Source organism: Eumetopias jubatus, unplaced genomic scaffold (genome assembly GCF_037043125.1).
Source record: "Eumetopias jubatus isolate StellerSeaLion01/CBP00866 unplaced genomic scaffold, mEumJub1_p1.0 scaffold_11, whole genome shotgun sequence".
NCBI lineage: Eukaryota > Metazoa > Chordata > Mammalia > Carnivora > Otariidae > Eumetopias > Eumetopias jubatus.
Window position 1 is genome coordinate 110337425 of NW_028274817.1, and position 23533 is coordinate 110360957.

Sequence of the window (23533 nt, forward strand, 5' to 3'; positions counted from 1 at the left end):
GTATTGCTAATAAAATAATATAGGTTGACAGGTAAGAAATCCAGCTTTCTCACTGGAACAAAGAAAATGATTCCCGGGTATTAGGGTTGTGGTGGCAGAGAGGTGAGAGGTTGTGCATTTTTCAGGCTATGGGGAAGTTTAGCACCAAACTTAGTGCCCCTGGGAGGAGACACAGATACCACATAACTTACCCTAACAGGGCATGAGGAAACTGCAATAATGCTGTTTATGTACACAATGTTGTTTTATGTACACATATTTCTAAAAGCTAAAATTTAACCAACCTCATAGTTGGTTAAATATATTATGTCACATCCATGCCATGTAATACTGTGGAGCCATAAAAAAAGAATCAGGTATGTGTGTATGGACTGATGATAGAAAAAGCTCTGAAACACATTTGTTCAAGGAAGGATCCAGCTGTGGATAGTGTGCTACCATTTGGGTTTATAAAGGAATAAAAATAGCTTGTATACATAGTTGTATACATAGTTGCTTGTGTAAGTATGGAATATCTTTAGAAGGATTCAGAAAAGCTAGTAACATTGGTTGGGTCTGGAGGGGAGGAATAAGAGGAAGACTTTTCACCAAATACTCTTGTACCTTTTTCATTTTGTGCCATGTGAAATTTAGCAATCCAAGAAAAAGAAAGAAAGAGAGAGAGAGAGAGAGAAAGAAAGAAAGAAAGAAAAAGAAAGAAAGAAAGAAAGAAAGAAAGAAAGAAAGAAAGAAAGAAAGAAAGACAGACAAGCAAGCAAAATGTAAAACTAAGAGGGAAAATGGCCAGGTGAATGTAAAAGGCATTTGGAAGATAACCCACCCCTCTTGGGAGCCCCACAGAGAGAACTGGTACTGGGGAGAGTGCGAATGTATCCACTGGCCCTGCTACTTACTGCAGCATTTGTCCAAATGCTACATTTCCAAGTGTAGGGAGGGAAATGAGGGCTTGAATAGAAAGACCTTGCAAACAACATGGCACTGATCCAATCTGGGATGAAGAGGTCAAGGGTAATTATGTGCAGTAAAGACCATTACAAAGGACCATAGCCGCTTATTTGGTAGAGCTAAATGGCTCCTCTTTTGACAAGTTCCTTAACGTAATGAGGAAACTGGAAGCTTGGGAGGTCTTTTTCAAAGACTACCCCATTCATTTACCATATAAACTATCAGAAACAAAACAAAACACAACCAAGAATCCAAACATCCTGGAGAAAAGCTAAAGGACAAGTAAGTGCTGAACAATAAATGCTGAAAACCCCTGCCTGCTAAGAGCTAAGAACAGAGCTAGTTGTTAACCACCTCAGGAGCACACTTAGTTAGCAGAACATAGCCTTGTAAGACAGAGCCTCAGGGCTTGAAAAAGTTATTGAAGGAGAGAATCCCATTTGAACCTTCTGGGGATTAGTTCAGACACTCCCACATCACACTGCATTCCTCAAAGTGTACAATTCCCACCTCTTTTAGGAGAAATCAACTTCTCCATTTGCTTTCTCAATCACAGGTATTTCCATCTTCATGTCTGTCAAATCACCAATACAGAAATTCCAAAGGCAGCTGCCTTTTCATCTGGAAGAGGGAGAGGCAGCCAAAGTCCTCAGTCTCCCCTCATAAACCCACCACCCCCAGGCCCCAGAGTCTAGAAAGCACATATTTTTAACAGAAAATGCTCAGCCCAGTCCTGTCAGGATTGCAGTCTTGGTGTTTGTCATTATGCATACTTGAAAGGTTCAGAGGAAAAGGGGAGATGAAAGGATTTAGGACCCTCAGGCACATCAGAAGTTATCCCACCTCAATTAGCTTTTCCTCCACCCTGTCACTAGGTTTAAGGGGAACATGAAAGGAAACTGCAGCTGCAGGATGCCCCTTCGCCCATCCCCTTCCCGGTCCAACCTACTTTCATCTCTTGCCCTAAAAAATAAATAGGACAGTGTGAGGATAGAGGGAGAAAAGAGTGGCTGGGTCACAAACCTCATTTTTCACCTCCACTCTTGCTCTCCTGTTTTAAGACCATCTTTACCTGGACCTTACTCCCGTGCATTCATGATCTTTCTTTTAAGAGATCCAGTTTATTTTCCCAAGTCAGAATAAAATACCGAGGGCAGAAAATGCTCTGTAATGCAGAACACATCAACCTTCTTTTCAGAACATGGCTTTACATAATTATAACATGTTTGAGCTGGAGGAGAACTTAGATATCATCTTTCTCAAATCTCTCATTTGCAGGCAACTGAAACCCAGAAAAGTTAATTGACCTGCCCAAGCTAGTTGCTGACCCAGTACTAGGAGGGAGTTTGTCTGACTCCTGTCCAGGATGTTTATCAATAGACTACAAGGTGAGAATTGTACTTTTTATTCTTTTTTATGTTGCATGCTTTATGCTGAATTTTGAGCATATTATAATAACACTCCATATTGAGAAGTCACTTATCTAGTAGTATCAACTGTCCATAGCACAAGCAAGAATCAGAAAGCAATTGAAAAGGATCAAATACTCCACATAAATGGCTCTGAGTTTATATACTAACTTTATCACTTCATATAAAGGAAAGGTTCTCAAGCCTTTGTTCAAAGTCTATGAACTCTAACTTGGTACACAATCCTAACAAGTTTGGTACTTGATTTTTTTTACTCACGTGTTCAGTAAAACATCCATTAAACCCAGGCACTGCTCTTGGAGGTTAAGTGTTCAAAGATAACTAAGGCACAGCCTTGGAGTTCACATTCTACAATTGTAAGCCTACAATTCCAAGGCAATGTGCTTATATGGAGGTGCATATGCAGGTGCAGGTGCTATGAGGCCATGCAGTCCAGCCTGGGAGAGTCATAGGAGACCTTACAGAGCAGGTGAAGTCTGCACTGGGACTGGTAGGGGAAGTACGTGCTTATTTGTCGAGACAAGGAAAGAAGGACATTCTAGGCAAAGGGAACAGCATGTAAAAGGTAAAGGGCATGGAAGAGTGTCATGTCTTCCAGGAAGTGCATGTTTTCTATGTATGGAGAATAGGGTAAATTTAAGGAAAGGTGGGCTTATATAACACTCCCAGGAGTTTCTTTGTAGCCAAGTGACTAAGTTCTGGCTAGTGGCTATAAATGAAGGTGGTATGTGAAACTTGCAGGCCAAGTCCTTAATGGAAAGGAGCATGCCCTTCTCATCCCTTTCTTCCTTTTTGGTGACTGGAATGCAGACTTGATGGCTGGAGGTAGAGCAATCATCTTGGAACACAAAGTAGAAATTGCATATTGAGGAGGGTAGAGCAGCAAGACTGAATGATTGCAGAGCTGCCAACTCAGCCCTGAAGTACTCTCATTTATATGCAAGAAAAATAAACTTATATTTTATCTAAGCCACTGTTCCTTTGGGTTGCTGTCACTCATAGCCACAACAAATCTTAATGCAGGTAATCAGGCAGATGGTGGTACCACGGATTGGGAAAATGAATGAAAGAAATAACAAATTTGGGAGAGAGGAAAAATATAAATTTGGATAAGTCAATGTTGAATTGAGTGTAGAACTTCCAGAGAGGCAAGCCAACAGTCAGCTCTACAAGCTGGAACTAGGAGAGAGGATTGGGGTAGAGACCCAAACTTAAAATGGCTAGTGTGGAAGTAGCAGAAAAGCCATGGGTATGATTGTGAATGAAAAGTGGATGACCAAGAAAGCAGTCACAACTGAGGGTTCAGAAGTCAATGTAGTAAAAAAGGAAAGTGTGTGTCCTCTGGACACAGAAGCAAAGCCAGAGTCATAGGCAATGTGCTCAGGCCAAGCTAGAAGGAATAGCTTTTAGTGGACTATACTGATTGTCCAGAATGGAACACAGATGGGGCAGAGGCCAATGGAGGAGTAAGTACACATTATACCCTTTGTTCTTGTTTCGTGTATATGCTAGAAAATATTTAAATAATTACCCAGAGTGCTAAGGTAAGCCTTCACCCCATAGCAGCATAAGGGGACAGTTGCTTGTCCAATGTATAGTTTACAGGGTTGATCCTTTGGCTTCTAAACCTTTTTTTCATTTTTTGGTGAAGTAATTTACCTCAGGTAGTTGAAATGGTTTAAAAGTTTATTTCATTTTTTTTAAGGCAAGGAATGGGGAAAGGGCTCAGATTTCCTTGTAATGACTATGAAACATAGTTTAAATCTTCCCATGCAGAATGGGGTTGAGACCTGGGGTCTGTAAATTTCTATGTAAATCCTGAAGCTCCTAGTAGATACTCTGACCATAGTGATGAGGATTATGGTGGTGGCCAAGGTGAACTGACTTCTCAGGCCCTGCCACAATGAAGGTAGAGATGCACCATCAGTTCCGTCTTACTGATAAATCATCGACAATCATCAGCAAACAGTAGGCTCTGTTTAACTGTAGAGATAGACCAAAAGGTCTTTAGGTAGAGTATGCCTAAAGCCAGAAGCCCAACCCTAACGATTCCAGAATGGAGTATAGAAAAAATAGAATTCCAATAATAGAAACAACAAAGACAAAAAAATGAGTTCCAGACTCAGTAGCTATTAATCTTAAGTATGGGAACAGGAACCACCTGATCTTACAGAGATGTAAACAGCTGAAAATTACAAATAGCTGCTTTTATTGAGCTGTAGTGCCAGGTACTATGCTTTGCTCTTTAAATAAACTATCTGTAATCCACAACAATCCTACAGAAGTATTATTATCTCCATTGTATGGTTTTAAAAACACAGTCAAAAGGATGCTAAGTAAATTGCTTAAGGTTGCAATGCTATTAAGGAGAGAGAACTGGGATAGAAACCCACATCTGTCTGAATCTAAATCTCATGCTTTATCCATACCCCTATATGTCTGCTGAATTTCTGTACAGTGATTTAGTTTACAAAGAACTTTTATGTATATTATTTCTTCTGGTCATTATGTATGACAGGTTATTGTTATATCCACACTGCAGACAAGGATAAATGAGAGTAAATCACTAAATATGGGTAAGCCTTAGTTTCCTCTGATGTAAAATGGAATAATAATGCCCACCTTGGGTTGTTATTGGGGACTAGACATGTTTACAATGTCTAATTACTAGTCCATAATCATTGCATAATAAATGCTAGCTCTCATATTGTTATTATCATTGGCAAAATTGTGAAATTGTGAATTGCCCAAATCACCCAGCTTAAAGGTGACACATCCAGGACTCATGTGCAAATATTTGGATCCCATCCCAGTGATTCATGTTCTATGGCTGAGTCCAGTGAAGCCTCAGGAAGATATCTCTATAGGTCTATATTTTTGCCAGACAAGCAGCACAAGGTGTAGGCAAGAGTCAAGCATCTAAAAATCCTTACTCTGCAATTGTTTCTTGACCTTGGCTATGCATTAGAATCATCTGGGAGTTTTTTAAAGAAATCCTGATGCCCTGGCCACACCCCAGAACAATGACATCAGAGTCATTGGTCGTGGGACCCAGGCATTAGTGATTTTTGGAGTTCCCCAATATGTAGCTAGGGTTGAGAACCATTGACTTAGAGAAAACCATGACCAAAGATTCATTCATCATGAGATGTTTCTGACTCCCAATGGCCTTGTCATCCACATACAGCCTCACATTATAACTACATTATAGCTACATATGATGCTCTGCCCCTGGCAAATACTTTCTTCCTTATTAGGCCATCAAAACACAGATAAACAGTCCAAGCAAAGACCATCCCATTTTCCTGATGAGAAAACTCATATCCACTGACATAATTTGGATTAACCAAAATTATGACTGAAATATAGACAAGTAAAGTTTTGCTTTCAGGCAAAATCCCACAAACCAGCCATAGCTCCTTTATTTGAAACCTAAAGACAATGAAATCAGAAGTATTTTTTCCAGTGGAGGGTGAAAATAAACAGGCCTGGAGGGACTATTAGGGGAAAGTCAGTATGGATTTAGCATCAGCTTAGAAAGACTAGTGACTTGGTTGCTAATTATAACCATCCTTGACTGTCCATTAGCCCAGTATTTAGCCTGTGTATTTTCTAAAGATAAGAACCATCTATTTCTCATCAGAATCTGGATTTGCAAAACAAACGCCCCTTCCCCAAAATTGGATCAAAAGAGGTTTTGGGCTAAGATATTAAAATATCACACATGTCACAAACATGGGACAACCATTCCCAATCACTGTGTAAAGTATTCCCATTTCCCAATTATAAGAGAGTTTTAGAGAAGGCCTGTACTCTTACTGCCTGCTTTTTTCCAGTCCACAGTAATTTCAGTTGTATCCTCCTCCATCTAATTCTTTGATGGCTGTTGGCACGTTTTCCTCTTAGATTAGAAGCTGTTGGATCTAAAGTGTAGGTCTTTGTCAATGGCCATCAAATCGTTTTACAGTTATTTGAGAGTCATGCTGTTTATTTAATTTTTAAATGTCCTGAAATATCAGCTGTGCAATTTGCAGTGGAAATGTAACAATAGACCATTTTTTCTAATGGGATTTCAACAGGGATGAAACTAGAGGGATAAATCTGGCTCTCTAAGTCATTAAAATATAGGGCATGCTGGTTCCAAAAAGGTTCCTAACAAGGAGAATTATGTAGCTAAGAAGAAAAAAAATACAGGTACTCAGGTATCATAACTACTTACTCCAGAAAAAGATACAAGTTATAGATTTTGATGAAGAATATATTTTTTATTTTAAATCAGTAAATCATGATCTTGTTCAGTTGTGTTTAAGAAAAGATTTTTCCCTATTGAAGAAACCAAAATAGGTTTGGTTTGTAGTTTACTGGAAAAACCCATCCAGGCCATTTGTTGACAATAAGCATATAAAATTTACCAGTATCCAAACAAGACAAAACTCTGCTTTTATTTTTTTAAAATTACTGGTGATGGGGGTATATTTATGTGTATGGAGGGAAGATGTCATATTTACTAGAAGGAAAATGTAATCTTAAGGAAGGACAAGAAACAAACCGAAACTTTTACTGTACACATAAATCATGTTTGGCCCAGGGCAGCTGACAATTTGTAAGGCTAAACTATAAGTTTTTTCATCCTTAGGATCTCAAACGTTAAACTAGTTTTATATAACCATCCAATGCCAGTAGTTTTTTTTTTTTCCTTTTGTTGTGCTTTTCTACCTTTATTTATTAACAGTGATCACAAACAAATCAAGAAAGAAAATTAAATGGGTAATGCTGGGTATATTTATTTTTATAGTATAAAGATATCTTAAATCAATGCCTAAAGAAAGGAAATTCATTTGCCTTAAGTAGTGTCTTGTTGAAGAACAAAGAGATGTAGTGATAGTCTCATCACTACATCTCTTTGTTCTTCAACAAGACACTCTTAGTCATATTTAGAGAGCTGTGATCACATCCACTAAATAAGGCCAGTTATAATTATCAAGCAACCCCTCTCTCCATCTTCATTTGCTTCGTTCATTACTTAAGAGCAAATTTCACAGGAGGCCAGTTTGTGGTTAAAATGCATGTGAGACTAACCATAATCCATGAGAACATAAAGGTCTAGCTTTATGAGTTATAGGCCTGTTTGATGTCATTTGATGGAGAAAGTCTATCCTTTTAGCTATATTTCTTCAGTCTTTTTAAAGTAGCTCATTAAGTGGAAAATGCTCTTTTTAAAAAGGTTTTATTTATTATTTATTTATTTGAGAGAGAGACAGAGACAGAGACAGAGATAATGACAGAGAGCATAAGTGGGGAGGAGAGGGAGAAACAGGCTCCCCCCTGAGCAGGGAGCCTGATGAGGCACTGGATCTCAGGTTAACCAACTGAGCCATCCTGATAGCTGGGATCTTAAATGGAGTCCTAAGAAGGATTTTCTGGTGCATCTGTGTGGCTCAGTCACTTAAGCATCTGCCTTCAGCTCAGGTCATGATCCCGGGGTCCTGGGATCGAGCCCCACATCAGGCTCCCTGCTCAGTGAGGAGTCTGCTTCTCCCTCTGCCCCTCCCCTCTGCTCATGCTTTCTGTCTCTCACTCTCTTGCTCACTCTCTCAAATAAATAAAGTCTTAAAAAAAAAATCCCAGCCAGTTCCTACTCATGCACTGGAAACATGAGCTCCACAGAATGAGGGTTCTTTTCTGAAGATGGGACATCAAGTGCTCCTGGAAGAATAAGGAGTTCTTCACTGAGAAATGATCTGTGTTGACAAGCATTATAGATTTGTTCAGTGTCAACTTAGCTAAACTAAAACTACATCTCTCCAGAATTTCCTTCCTTGCATAGTTCTGGGTTAGTGTGAGCTACAAGAGACATTTTATATCAGATTAAGAAAACACAAATGAAGCAGAGCTGTCTTCTTATCCTGAATGATCAGGATAGTGCACAAGGTGTTGTTGCAGCTCACACAGGTTCTCTTTTATCTAGGCCTATGCTTTTGATGTGGGGTAGCCGCTGGGCTCATAGATCCTCTAGCTCCTGCCTCCTACAACTGTTCCAACTCCTGGGATAGTTGAGTATTTAGCTTTGAGATGAAGGGGGCTAACTTATGTAGGAAACCTCCATCATCAGAGGTGGAGGCTTAAAGGTCATGGTGAGAGACCAACATGGTTCCAGTTCATCTTTGGGTTTCCAGCTCAAACTTGCAGGTTCTAATTTACCTGTTTCCTCTACTTCATGTTTGCCTTTCCTTCTTGAATGCTGGCCCTGAGGGTTTGGGCTCTAGCTCCAGACTCAAAAGCAACAGCTTCACATGGGCTGTTTAACAGCTTCCACAATTGTATATGGTAAAATTCCTATAATAAATCCCTTAATATTGCTATCTATAGATATAAATATTAATACATTTATGTAGCTGAGAGATAGTAATAGGGAAAGTGATGAAGATAAAGAAAGGGAAAGATACCTCCTACTGATTCAGCTTTCCAGATGAAACCCTGACTGATGCTAGAAGCCTGGACTCTGTAAGAACTTGGAGGAGCACCTCAAGGGGAAGGAATTTAACTGATAGTAGCTAAGGGAAGCAGCTTAGACCTGAGTGTCCGTTCTTCTGCCACTATCTCAAGGTCTGGCTCCATCGCTGACTCCTGCCCTTTGTTCAAACTACAAACTGTCTTATTTTTTGACCCTGCCTTTACCCCTGCACTTGATGACATCTCCGCTTGCCCTATTGACTGTTGTTGCCTTGACTCCTGTTTCTGGCCATTTTTCCTTGAACTTATTCCTGGATCTTCCCACTGTGTGTGTGACTGCATCTATCACTGAAGTCCTCCTGCAACCTTGGGGTCTATGATAATACATTTGTGGCCACAACTCCTGCCCCCACTGTCCCCTTGTCATAGTCTGCCACTATCTCTGGAAAGCAGTACCTTAACCTTAACCCTCTAATATACTGACTTCTGTGCTAAGAAAAATGTCACACAGAAAGCTTGAGGTGGGAGGTGGGAGGGTGAGTAGTGAGGAATTCATAATTGTGGTGAACAAAGGAAGGCAAGCCTAAGTAGGAGATCACATTGATAGCCATAGGTTAGCCAAGGAATATCAAGAAAGCAGGCATGACTTAAGAGACTCTGGAGAGCTGTGGTTGATGTTCTTTTTTTTTTAATTAATCTCCTCCAGTTCCATCCATGTTGATACAAATGGTGGGTATTCATCCTTTCTGATGGCTGAGTAATATTCCATTGTATATATGGACCACATCTTCTTTATGCATTCATCTATTGAAGGGCATCTCGGCTCCTTCCACAGTTTGGCTATTGCAGACATTGCTGCTATGAACATTGGGGTGCAGGTGCCCCTTCTTTTTACTTCATCTGTATCTTTGGGGTAAATACCCAGTAGTACAATTGCTGGGTCATAGGGTAGCTCTATTTTTAACATCTTGAGGAAACTCCATACTGTTTTCCAGAGTGGCTGCACCAGCTTGCATTCCCACCAACAGTGCAAGAGGGTTCCCTTTGCTCCACATCCTCGCCAATATTTGTTGTTTCCTGTTTTGTTAATTTTTGCCATTCTAACTGGTGTAAGGTGGTATCTCAGTGTGGTTTTGATTTGTATTTCCCTGATAGCTAGTGATTTTGAGCATTTTTTCATGCGTCTGTTAGCCATTTATGGCTTCTGCCCATCTCTTGACTGGATTATTTGTTTTTTGAGTGTTGAGTTTGAGAAGTTCTTTATAGATCTTGGATACCAGCACTTTATCTGAAATGTCATTTGCAAATATCTTCTCCTATTCTGTGGATTGCCTCTTAGTTTTATTGTCTGTTTCCTTTGCTGTGCAAAAGCTTTTTATCTTGATGAAGTCCCAAAAGTTCATTTTTGCTTTTGTTTCCCTTGCTTTTGGAGATGTGTCTTGAAAGAAGTTGCTGTGACGGATGTCGAAGAGGTTACTGCCTATGTTCTCCTCTAGGATTTTGATGGATTCCTGTCTCACATTAAGGTCTTTCATCCATTTTGAGTTTATCTTTGTGTATGGTGTAACAAAATGGTCCAGTTTCATTCTTCTGTATGTAGCTGTCCAATTTTCCCAGCACCACTTATTGAAGAAACTGTCTTTTTTCCATTGGATATTTTTTCCTGATTTGTCAAAGATTAGTTGACCATAGAGTTGAGGGTTCATTTCTGGAGTCTCTATTCTGTTCCATTGGTCTATGTTTCTGTTTTTGTGCTAATACCATGCTGTCTTAGTGATTACAGCTTTGTAATATAGTTTGAAGTCAGGCAACGTGATGCCCCCAGCTTTGGTTTTCTTTTTCAACATTCCCTTAGCAATTCAGGGTCTTTTCTGGTTCCATACAAATTTTAGGATTGTTTGTCCCAGCTCCTTGAAAAATGCCAGTGGTATTTTGATAGGGATGGCATTGAAAGTGTAGATTGCTCTGGGCAGCATAGATATTTTAATAATGTTTATTCTTCCGATCCATGAGCATGGAATATTTTTCCATCTTTTTGTGTCTTCCTCAATTTCTTTCATAAGTGTTCTGTAGTTTCTAGAGTATAGATCCTTTACCTGTTTGGTTAGGTTTATTCCTAGGTATCTTAATGGTTTTTGGTGCTATTATAAATGGAATCAATTCCTTAATTTCTCTTTCTACAGTTACATTGTTAGTGTATAGAAAAGTAACAGATTTCTGTGCATTGCTTTTGTATCCTGCCATATTGCTGAATTGCTGTATGAGTTCTAGTAATTTGGGGGTGGAGTCTTTTGGGTTTTCCACATAAAGTATCATGTCATCTGCAAAGAGAGAGAGTTTGACTTCTTCTTTGCCAATTTGAATGCCTTTTATTTCTTTTTGTTATTTGATTGCTGATGCTAGGACTTCTAACACTATGTTGTTGTTCTAAAGAAAGAGGAGTTGAGGAGCTCAACAGAAACTTCATATGCTTCCTAACTCTGAGGAGAAGCTGCCTTGGGGTGCCTGACTGGCTCAGTTGGTAGAACATGTGACTCTTGATCTCAGGATCATGAGTTCAAGCCCCATGTTGTGGGTAGAGTTTACTTAAAAAAAAAACCTATGAAGAGAAGCTGCCTTGCAAACAGAGTAATTGATAGGGCCACTCCTAGCAACTGGGACAGTGTGCCATGTCTTAAATATGACAGCACATAGCTCTGCCTGAGCATCCCTTTGTAATGGGTAAGCTAGAACTGAGATTTTTCTTTTGTTTATAATGATTTTGACCTCTAAACTTTCAACCTGAAGCTCAAAGAAATAGTCTTTTGTGAAACTTTTTTTAATTTATTTTTTTATTATGTTCAGTTAGCCAACATGCAGTACACCATTAGTTTTTGATGTAGTGTTCAATTAAAAACAAAGCCTCATAAGAAAACAATTAAATTTATAACAGCATCAAAAAGAATAAAATAATTAGTAATAAATGTAATAAAAGAGTTCAAAACATATACTCTGAGAACTAAAGAATATTGAAAGAAATTAAAGAAGATCTAAATAAATGGAAAGACATGATCATGAATGGTTAAGATGACAGTACACCACAAAGTGATCTACAGATTCAATGCAATCCCTATCAAAACCCCAGCCAACTTCTTTGCAGAATTTAAGAAGGTCATCCTAAAACTCATGGGGAAATGAGAGGGACTCCAAATAGTCAAAACAATCTTGAAAAGGAAGAGCAAAGTTGGATGATTCACATCACCCAATTTCAAAATTTACTGCTCAGCAACAATAACTAACAAAGTGTAGTACTGGCATAAGACTGATAGATCAATGGAATAGAATTTAGAGTTGAGAAATAAACCCTTACATTTACAGTTAACTGACTTTTGACAAGCATGTCAAGACAATCTGGTAGGGGAAGCAATAGTCTTTTCAACAAATCGCGCTGAGACAATTGGATATCTACATGCATAATAATGAAGTTAGAGCTCTACTTCACATCATATATAAAAATTAACTCAAAATGGATCAAAGGCTTTTTTTTTAAAGATTTTATTTATTTATTTGACAGAGACAGAGACAGAGAGAGAGAGAGCACAAGCAGGGGGAGCAACAGAGGGAGAGAGAGAAGCTGGCTCTCTGCTGAGCAGGGAGCCTAATGTGGGGCTCAATCCCAGGAACCTGGGATCATGACCTGAGCCAAAGGCAGATGCTTAACCAACTAAGCCACCCAAGCATCCCACAAAATGGATCAAAGACTTAACTGTAAGAGCTGAAACTATAACATTCTCAGAAGAAAACAGGTATTAATATTTGAGATCTTAGATTAGGCAAGATATAATATCAAAAACAAGCAACAAAAGAAAAACATAGATCAATTAGATATTGTCAAAATTAAAATCATTTGTGCTTTAAAAGACACTATTAAAAAATGAAAAGGCAACCAGCAGGATGGTAAAATAATTTTGCAAATCATATATCTGATAGAAGAAACTTAAGATATATTTTTAAAAAACTCTTGCAACTTAATAAGAGACAAATAACCCAATCTAAAAATGAGCAAATAATCTAAATAGACATTTTTCCAATGAAATGGCCAATAACATGGAAAAATGCTCAAAATCACTAATCATCAGGATGATACAAATTAAAACCACAATGAGATAGCACTTCAGAAGCAGTTAAGATGGCGAAGGAGTAGGGGGATCCTAAGCTTGCCTCATCCCTTGAACACAGATAGATAATTATCAAATCATTCTGAATACCCAAGAAATCAATCAGTCCTCAGATTGAGAGAACAAAACTGCAAGTCTATAAGTAGAAAAGTGACCACTTTCTGGAAGATAGGAGGTGCGGAGTTGATTTAGGGGAGTTAAGAACTATCTTTTCTGGTTCTCCGGTGCCTTGTCTGGCCACCTCTCATGCATAGGCTCACCCATGTTGAGAATGTCTTCCATCCCATGGAGTGTGCCTACTGCCACTGTGAGAGTATGATGGGTTTCCGGTACTGATGCCAGCAGTGCCACAACTACCAGCTCTGCCAAAACTGCTTTTGGCGTGGCCATGTCAGCAGCTCTCACAGCAACCAACACCAGATGAAGGAGCACTCCTCTTGGAAATCCCCTGCAAAGAAGCTGAGCCATGCAATTAGTAAATCTTTGGGGTATGTACCCACCAGAGAACCCCCGCATCCTGTTTTCCCTGAGCAACCAGAGAAACCACTTGACCTTGCAAATATAGTTCCGCCTCACCCACTGGCTAATATGAATGACACCATGGTGAGCCACATGTCCTGTGGAGTGCCCACCCCACCAAGAGCAACCGAAAGAGTCCGCTTGTGAGTGGTGCCTGGGGTGGAAGCTCTTCATTTGTGACAAGCAGTGAATATAGTGTCGAAGCAGATTAGGCACTTTTGAGACTTTTTTAAAAATATTAAACAATATTTTGATGATAAAAAAATTTCTTATTGTTTTTAATTGCATTTAGTTACATAATTTGTAATAGCATAGGTTTATAAAAGATGTTTAAGAATAGTTGGTAACTTAGTCTTATCTTAGATTTTCTTTGAAAATGGAGAATAAGGGAGTTAGTTATGAGTTAAAGAATATTTCAGGATGACAAGTTGACTATAAACACAAAAGATACACTGATAGCAATTCTACAAACAGCAACTATGAATGTAACTTATGTAAGCCTATTGGTTCACACCTTTAAAAGCACCCTCATTTCTTTAAAGTTAAGTTCTATAAATGGTTCATGAAAGTCTACTGTGGACAATGATATATTCAATCCACCTAGTTGGGGGGTGAGGGGTAAATTTATGTGATCATCCAATTCAGAGTCTGATTTGGGTTCAAAAATCAAACTGTGTTCCAAAACAGTCACAAGTAGCATCATCAGTTCCTCAGATAATACAGCTCCCAAAACTCTCATCCTCTTGGTGACCCTCCTTTTCTGCTTTGACTTACACATGCCTTTCTTTTAAAGAAGCAAAAAGTATAAAAGTTCACCAAAATTCTGAAAGTCACAGTTTGTATAGCACTAAATGATGGTAGCTTTGGCATCTGACATTACAGTCACCTTTGTTAGAAATCTTTTCTTCATTCTGGGTCAAGGCAAGGTAAGACGGGATGAATAAGATTCCCAAAGGTAGAGTCTTGAGTTATGAATTATCCAGATGAGTGTACATGTGCATGCTGCAAAGTTGCCTTTTGTTGGTCTATAATATGTTGCTGCTCAGCATGATCCTGGAAGTCCTTATTAAGAGAGTGTCTCAAGAGTGCAGTGCTCACTCCAGGCTGTTTAGTTGAAGATTGGTTCTGCATTAGTAGAGGGACAGAGGGGAGGGAGCCCTGCTTAGGGAGACCACCACAAGGTATTATAAGTGGGGAAGTGCAAAATCTGAAGTTTTAGAAGTCTGCCACCACCAGGGTCATGCCTGGCTTAAAGGTGTTCCATTGGGGAAGGAGGGCAGAGACCCAGGAGGGGAAAGCATGGTCTGAAGATCCCCTGGGTCACAAGAATGGATGCTGCCAATGTGCTGTACTGTTCCCAGACATAGGGGCAGGGACTCCAGCTGAGGGCAGCAAAGCTGGGTGCCGGCTCTATGCTCTGCCCTGCCATAAACTATGAACCACTGTGGGGTCGTGGGACCGCTTTCCTGGCACAGGCGGCAAACAGCAAAAGTGCAGTGACACCCTCCCCCAGAGGATCAGTGCAGGCCGGCGCTGCTGGAGTCCCTAAAATTTGGAGTTTTGAAACCTAACCACACACCTGAGAAACAGCTTGGACATAAGCAGGGTGAAGGCAGGGATCTGAGAAGCTGGGAACACAAGAGGGGTGATTGCTCTTTTGTGAGAGCTTCCTGAAGAGTGGTGGGCACGAACTCTCAGTTCTAGGTTAGAGAGCAGGGCGCCATCATTTTCACCCTGCCCTTCAGCTTGTAAGGCTTCAGGGAGCAAAACAGGGCCACCTAGTGCTGGCCAGAGCCACTTACACCAAACCCTGCCCAGCTGTGCCCTGCAGGCACATCTCCATTAGGCCACGTCCTCCTGAGAATCACTGCAACAGGCCCCCTCCACCAGAAGAACAATATAAACACCTCGCACACCCCAAGTCTACTGATCATAGAACGCTGCAGAGCTTCAGCTCTAGGAAAAATAGGATCTAGCTTCCTTTTTATTTTTATTATTTTATTATTTTTTATTTTTTAGTTCCTTTTTAAATTTTTAAATTATTTTTAAAAATTTTATTTACATATATTTTTCATATATTTTTTATTTTATTTTTTATTTTTATTTTCAGATCTAACTTCTCTTAACAAGCAGACCAAAACACACACAGGATCTAGGTGTTTTTTTGTTTTATGGAGTTTTTAAATTTTTTTTTCTGGACGAAATGACAGGAAGGAGAAATTCACCCCAAAAGAAAGAATGGGAAGTAGAACTAATGGCCAGAGATTTAATCAATACAGATAGAAGTAAGATGTCTGAACTAGGATTTAAAACAATTATAAGGATACTAGCTGTGCTTGAATACAGCATAGAAGACACTAGAGAATCTCTTACTGCAGAGATAAAAGAACTAAAATCTAGTCACGCTGAAACTAAAAATGCTACAATCAAGATGTAAACCTGAATGGATGCCATAACAACAAGGATGGATGAAGCAGAGGAAGGATCAGTGACGCAGAAGATAAAATTATGGAAAATAATGAAGCTGAAAAAAGAGGGAAACAAAGGTAATAGACCACAAAGGTAGACTTAGGGAACTCAGTGACTTATTAAGACATAATAACATTCATATCATAGGAGTCACAGAAGATGAAGAGAGAGATAAAGGAGCAGCAGTTTTATTTGAGCTAATTAGAGCTGAAAACTTCCTTAATCTGGGGAAGGGCATGGACATCACAACATAAGAAGCACAGAGAACTCCCATTAAATTCAACAAAAGCTGGCCATTGTCAAAGCACGTCATAGTCAAATTCTCCAAATACACAGACAATGAAAGAATCCTGAAAGCAGCAAGGGGAAAAAAGTCCTTAACCTACAAGGGAAGACAGATCAGGTTTGTAGCAGATCTGTCTACAGAAGCTTGGCAGGCCAGAAAAGAATGGCAGGATATATTCAATGTGCTGAATGGGAAAAATATGCAGCCAAGAATCCTTTGTCTAGCAAGGCTGTCATTCAAAACAGAAGGAGAGATAAAGACTTTTCCAGATAAACAAAAACAGAAGTAGTTCATGACCACCTAACCAGCCCTGCAAGAAATATTAAGGGGTCTCTTTGAGTGGGGAAAAAATACCAAAAGCAACAAAGACTAGAAAGAAATAGAAAACATCACCAGAAACCAAATCTACCAGTAACACAATGGCACTAAATTCATATCTTTCAATAATCACTCTGAATGTAAATGGACTATATGCTCCAATCAAAAGACATAAGGTATCAGAATGGATAAAAAAACAAATCCATCTATATGCTGCCTACAAGAGATTCATTTTAGACCCAAAGTTACCAGCAGATTGAAAGTGAAGGGATGGAGAACCATCTATCATGCTAATGGATGTCAAAAGAAAGCCAGAGCAGCCATACTTATATTAGACAAACTAGATTTCAAACCAAACACTATAACAAGAGATGAAGAGGGCACTATATCATAATTAAGGGGTCTATCCATCACGAAGGTCTAATAATTGTAAATATTTATGCCCCTAACTTGGGAGCGGCCAAATATATAAGTCAATTAAAAACACCTTAAAGAAATTCTTTGATAATAATACAAAAATAGTAGGGGACTTTAACACCCCACTTTCAGCAATGGACAAATCATCTAAGCAGAAAATCAACAAGGAAACAATGGCTTTGAATGACATACTGGACCAGATGGACTTAACAGATATATTCAGAACATTTCATCCTAAAGCAGCAGAATACACATTCTTTTCAAGCGCACATGGAACATTCTCTAGAATAGATCACATACTGGATCACAAATAAGGCCTCAACAAGTACAAAAAGATTGAGATCATACCGTGCATATTTTCAGACACAATGCTTTGAAATTTGAAGTCAGCCACAAGAAATAATTTGGGAAGACCACAAACACAGGAGGTTAAACAACATGGTACTAAAGAATGAATGGGTCATCCAGGAAATCAAAGAAGAAATAAAAAAATACATGGAATCAAGGGAAAATGAAAACATGACAGTCCAAAACCTTTGGGATGCAGCAAAGGCAATCCTAAGAGTGAAGTATATTGCAATACAGGTCTATCTCAAGAAGCAAGAAATGTCTCAAATACACAACCTAACCTTACACATAAAGGATCTAGAAAAGGAACAGCAAATAAAGTCTATAGCCAACAGAAGAAGGGAAATAATAAAGATTAGAGCAGAAATAAACAATATAGGAAAAAATGAGTAGAACAGATCAAAGAAACTAAGAGCTGATTCTTTGAAAGAATTAATATAATTGATAAACCCCTAGGCAGACTTATCAAAAAGAAAAGAGCAAGGTCCCAAATAAATAAAATCATGAATGAAATAGGAGTGATCACCACCAACACCACAGAAATACAAACATTTATAAGAGAATATTACGAAAAATAATTTACCAACAAACTGGGTAATCTGGAGGAAATGGACAAATTCCTAGGCACATACAAACTACTAAAACTGAAATAAGGAGAAATAGAAAATTTGAACAGACCCATAACCAGCAAAGAAATTGAATCAGTAATCAAAAATCTCCCAACAAACAAAAGTCCAGGACCAGATGGCTTCCCAGAATTCTACCAGACGTTTAAAGAAGTGTTAATTCCTATTCTTCTCAAACTGTTCCAAAAAATAGAAATGGAAGGAAAACTTCAAAACTCCTTCTGTGAGGCCAGCATTGCCTTGATTCCAAAACCAGACAAAGACCCCACTAAAAAGGAGAATTACAGGCTCATATGCCCAATAAAAATAGATGCAAAAAATCTCAACAAGATACTAGCAAATCAAATCCAACAGTACATTAAAAGAATTATCCACCACAATCAAATGAGATTTATTCCTGGGCTGCAGGGCTGGTTCAGTATTTGCAAATCAATCAACATATGATACACCCCATTGATAAAAGAAAGGATAAGAATCATAAAATCCTCTCAATAGATGCAGAAAAAGCATTTGACAAAGTACAACATCCAGTCTTGATAAAAACCCTCAACAAACATACCTCAACATAATAAAGGCCATCTATGAAAAACCCACAGCTAATATCATCCTTAATGGGGAAAAACTGAGAGCTTTTACTCCAAGGTCAGGAACAAGACAGGGATATCCACTCTCACCATTGCTATTTAATGGTCCTGGAAGTCAGCTTCAGCAATCAGACAACAAAAAGAAATAACAGACATCCAAGTCAGCAAGGAAGAAGTCAAACTTTCACTCCTTGCAGACTACATGACACTCTATGTAGAAAACCCAAAAGACTCCACCAAAAAAAAAGGCTAGAACTAATACATAAATTCAGCAAAATCACAGGGTATAAAATCAATGTTCAGAAATCTGTTGCATTTCTATACACCAATAATGAGGCAGCAGAAAGAGAAATTAAGGAGTTATTCCCATTTACAATTGCACCAAAAAGCATAAGATACCTAGGAATGAACCTAACCAAAGAGGTAAAAGATCTGTACTCTGAAAACTATAGAACACTTATGAAAGAAATTGAGGGTACAAAGAAATAGAAAACATTCCATGCTCATGAATTGAGAAAACAAACATTGTTAAAATGTCTATACTACCGAAAGCAATCTACACATTCAATGCAATCCCTATTAAAATACCAGCATTTTTCACAGAGCTAGAACAAATGATCCTAAAATTTGTATGGAACCACAAAAGAATGTGAATAGCCATAGCAATTGTGAAAAAGAAAAGCAAAGCTGGAGGCATCATGATTCCAGACTTCAAGCTATATTACAAAGCTGTAGTAATCAAGACAGTAGGGTACTGGCACAAAAACAGACACATAGATCAATGAAACAGAAATCCCATAAATGGACCCAGAACTCTATGGTCGACTAATCTTCAACAAGGCAGGAAAGAATAGCCAATGGGAAAAAAAGACAGTTTCTTCAACAAATGGTGTTGGGAAAACTGGACAGCAACATGGAAAAGAATGAAACTAGGCCACTTTCTTAACCCATACACAAAAATAAATTCAAAATGGATAAAAGACTTAAATGTGAGACAGGAATATATGAAAATCCTAGAAAAGAACACATGCAGCAACCTCTATGACCTCAGCCATACCAACTTCTTACTAGACATGTCACCAGAGGCAAGAGAAACAAAAGCAAAAATGAACTATTGGGACTTCATCAAAATAAAAAGCTTTTGCACGGCAAAGGAAACAACAAAACTAAAAAATAGCCTACAGAATGGGAGAAGATATTTGCAAATGACATATCTGATAAATGGCAGTATCCAAAATCTATAAAGAACTTATTAAACTCAACACAAAAAACAATCCAGATAAGAAATGGGCAGAAGACATGAAAAGACAGTTTCCCAAAGAAGACATCCTGATGGCTAATAGACACATGAAAAGATGATCAACATCACTCATCATCAGGGAAATACAAACCAAAACCACAATGAAATACCACCTCACACCCATCAGAATGTCTAAAATTAACAAGAGGGGAAACAACAGATGTTGGCAAGGATGCAGAGAAAGGGGAACCCTCTTGCACTGTTGGTGGGAATGCAAACTGGTGCAGCCACTCTGGAAAACAGTATGGAGGTTCCTCAAAAAGTTGAAAATACAACTATTCTATGATCCAGCAATTGCACTACTAGGTATTTTTTTAAAGATTTTGTTTATTTATTTGACAGAGAGAGACACAGCAAGAGAGGAAACACAAGCAGGGGGAGTGGGAGAGGGAGAAACAGGCTTCCCACTGAGCAGGGAGCCTGATGTGGGGCTTGATCCCAGGACCCTGGGATCATGACCTGAGCCAAAGGCAGACACTTAATGACTGAGCCACCCAGGCGCCCCACATTAGTAGGTATTTACCCAAAGGATATAAAAATACTTACTCAAAGGGACACATGCATCCCAATGTTTATAGCAGCACTATCTGCAATAGTCAAATTATGGAAAGAACCCAAGTGTACATTGACTGATGAATGGATAAAGAAGATGTGGTATATATACACAATGGAATATTAGCCATGAAAAAGAATGAAATCTTGCCATTTGCAAGGATATGGATGGATCTAGAGTGTATTATGCTAAGTGAAATAAGTCAGAGAAAGACAAATATCATATGATATAACTCATATGTGGAATTTAAGAATCAAAACAGAAGAACATCTGGGAGAGGGAAAAAAAGAGGGAAACAAACCATAAGAGACTCTTGAAGATAGAGAACAAACTGAGGGTTGATGGAGGGAGGATTTTGTAATCCCAAAACCATGAAATGTAAAATGTTTCATCCACTTTGGAAAGCAGTCCAGCAGTTCTTTAAATGGTTAAACTTAGAGTTACCATATGACTTAGCAATTCTAGTCCTAGGTATATACTTAGGAGAAGTGAAAACATATCCTCACACAAAAACTTTGACCCAAATGTTCAAGACAGCATTATTCATAAAAGCCAAAAGGTGGAAACAACCCAAATGTCCCTCAACTGACAAATGGTTGAATAAAATGTGGCCTTTCCACACAATGGAATATTATTAAGTAGTAAAAAGAAATGAAGTACTTGTACATGTTACAACATGGATGAACCTTGAAAGCACTTATACTAAGTGAAAGAAGCCAGTCACAAAAGACCATATCGTGTATGATTCCATGTATATGAAATGTCAGTAAATCCTATTTAGTACAATATATCTTTTTGGACTGATGAAAATGTTCTAAAGTTGATTGTGGTGATGGATGCACAACTCTGTGAATATACTAAATGCCATTTATTGTACACTTTAAATGGGTGGATTGTATGGTCTGTGAATTTTATCTCATGTCTATTTTTAAAAAGAGACTAATAAAAAGTCTTGCTTAGAGAAAAAAAAATTCCTCTGTCATGAGACACATCTGGATCATTGGGAAAGAAGAGGCCAAAAGCTGGTAGAGAGAGTGCTGGCAATGCCAGTGGGTAAATTACTTGTTCAGAAGAACAGGTAATGAGAATATTTGACAGATTTACTCTCCAGGGGGTAAATTAATAGCTGGAATTAACCCAAGTTCAAAAAAGGCATTCTTAGCTAATTATGATTGTAAAAACCTGTCAGGTTTAGTAGCATGGTGGATATATGTTTACAGAGTGGGCTTAACTATAACATTATTGCCAAAAGAAATCTTGTAAATTAAAAGCATTAAGAGTTTTTTTTACATTTTTAAAATTTTTATTTTAATTTTATTTTTTTCAATTATTTTCTTTTTTTAATTTTATTATGTTAGTCACCATACAATACATGATTAGTTTTTGATGTAGTGATCCACGATCCATTGTTTTCATATAACACCCAGTGCTCCATGCAATACATGCCCTCCTTAATACCCGTCACCAGGCTAACACATCCCCCCACGCCCCTCCCCTCTAAAACCCTGTTTGTTTCTCAGAGTCCATAGTCTCTCATGGTTCATCGCTCCCTCCAATTCCCCCCCTTCATTTTTCCCTTCCTTCTCCTAATGTCCTCCATGCTATTCCTTATGTTCCACAAATAAGTGAAACCATATGATAATTGACTTTCTCTGCTTGACTTTTTCACTTAGCATAATCTCCTCCAGTCCCACCCATGTTGACGTAAAAGTTGGGTATTCATCCTTTCTGGTGGCTGAGTAATAGTCCATTATATATATGGACCACATCTTCTTTATCCATTCATCTGTTGAAGGGCATCTCGGCTCTTTCCACAGTTTGGCTATTGTGGACATTGCTGCTATGAACATTGGGGTGCATATGGCCCTTCTTTTCACTACATCTGTGTCTTTGGGTAAATACCAAGTATTGCAATTGCTGGGTCATAAGGTAGCTCTATTTTTAATTTTTTGAGGCACCTCCACACTGTTTTCCAAAGTGGCTATACCAACTTGCATTCCCACCAACAGTGTAAGAGGGTTCCCCTTTCTCCACAACCTCTCCAACATTTGTTGTTTCTTGCCTTGTCCATTTTTGCCATTCTAACTGGTGTAAGGTGGTATCTCAATGTGGTTTTGATTTGAATTTCCCTGATGGCTAATGATGATGAACATTTTTGCATGTGTCTGCTAGCCATTTGTATGTCTTCTTCAGAGAAGTGTCTTTTCATATCTTCTGCCCATTTTTTGACTTGATTATTTGTTTTTTGGGTGCTGAGTTTGAGAAGTTCTTTATAGATCTTGGATACCAGTTTTAAGTGTTTTCTTTGAATTAATGCATATTAGCAAAAAAAAAAAAATACCGTGGACATATCTGACTAGTTTATAACCTGTATCCTTAATGTATAGAGTTTACCTAATTCCATTAATTTTGTTTCTGTGTATTGTTGCAAGAGGATTAAAAATGCCTACTATTTGAAGCAATTTTCTACACTCTGTAGGTTCAAGAAGTGCTGTCTCTTATGCTCAGGCATGGGAAGGGGAAGGAAGGGTCTTATTAAAATGCCAATTAGTGGCTTTTGTATCAGGCTAAAAAATAATTCTGACCTAACTTAGAGAATCTATCAATGCCAGTCTTGTTAAAGAGCTAATCATTCTCCTTAAACAATGCCATTCTAATTGTTCAAATCTCAACTCTTCTAGACAGTTATTTCTGATTAAGAGGTCTGTCTGTCACTATCCAATCCTCAGTCTTCAGTGCTGACACCTCATGGGCTGGTTGCATGATGTAAATTGGAGTTGGGAGACATGGACAATATTTTTTAGTGTACATGATCTCTTCAGATAAACTAGAAAAATATTTCATTGAGCCATTTTTATATTAATTGCTTCATGTATATGATTTTTTTCTTCACAAAACAAATTGGCAATAGTTATATTAGTTTTATTCCCATTTTACCATGAGTAAACTGAAATTTAGTGAGATTAACTAGGTTGCCCAAGGAACCAGGGATAGTTAAATTAGAGGGGCTAGTTTGAAAACTGCTTCCATATCATATCATGATTACAAAGCTCATGTTCTTAACCATTATGTATCTAAAGGGTGGGTCATGGAGAAAGTGTCCTTATGTCCTTTTTTGACCAGAGCAG

At 38.4% G+C, this 23533-nt stretch overlaps 1 pseudogene; it reads right to left on the reverse strand.

The window, feature by feature from the left end:
* Positions 1 to 14410: 14410 nt before the first annotated feature.
* Positions 14411 to 14635, reverse strand: LOC114223584 (SOSS complex subunit C pseudogene; annotated as a pseudogene).
* Between the last annotated feature and the right edge of the window lie 8898 nt (positions 14636 to 23533).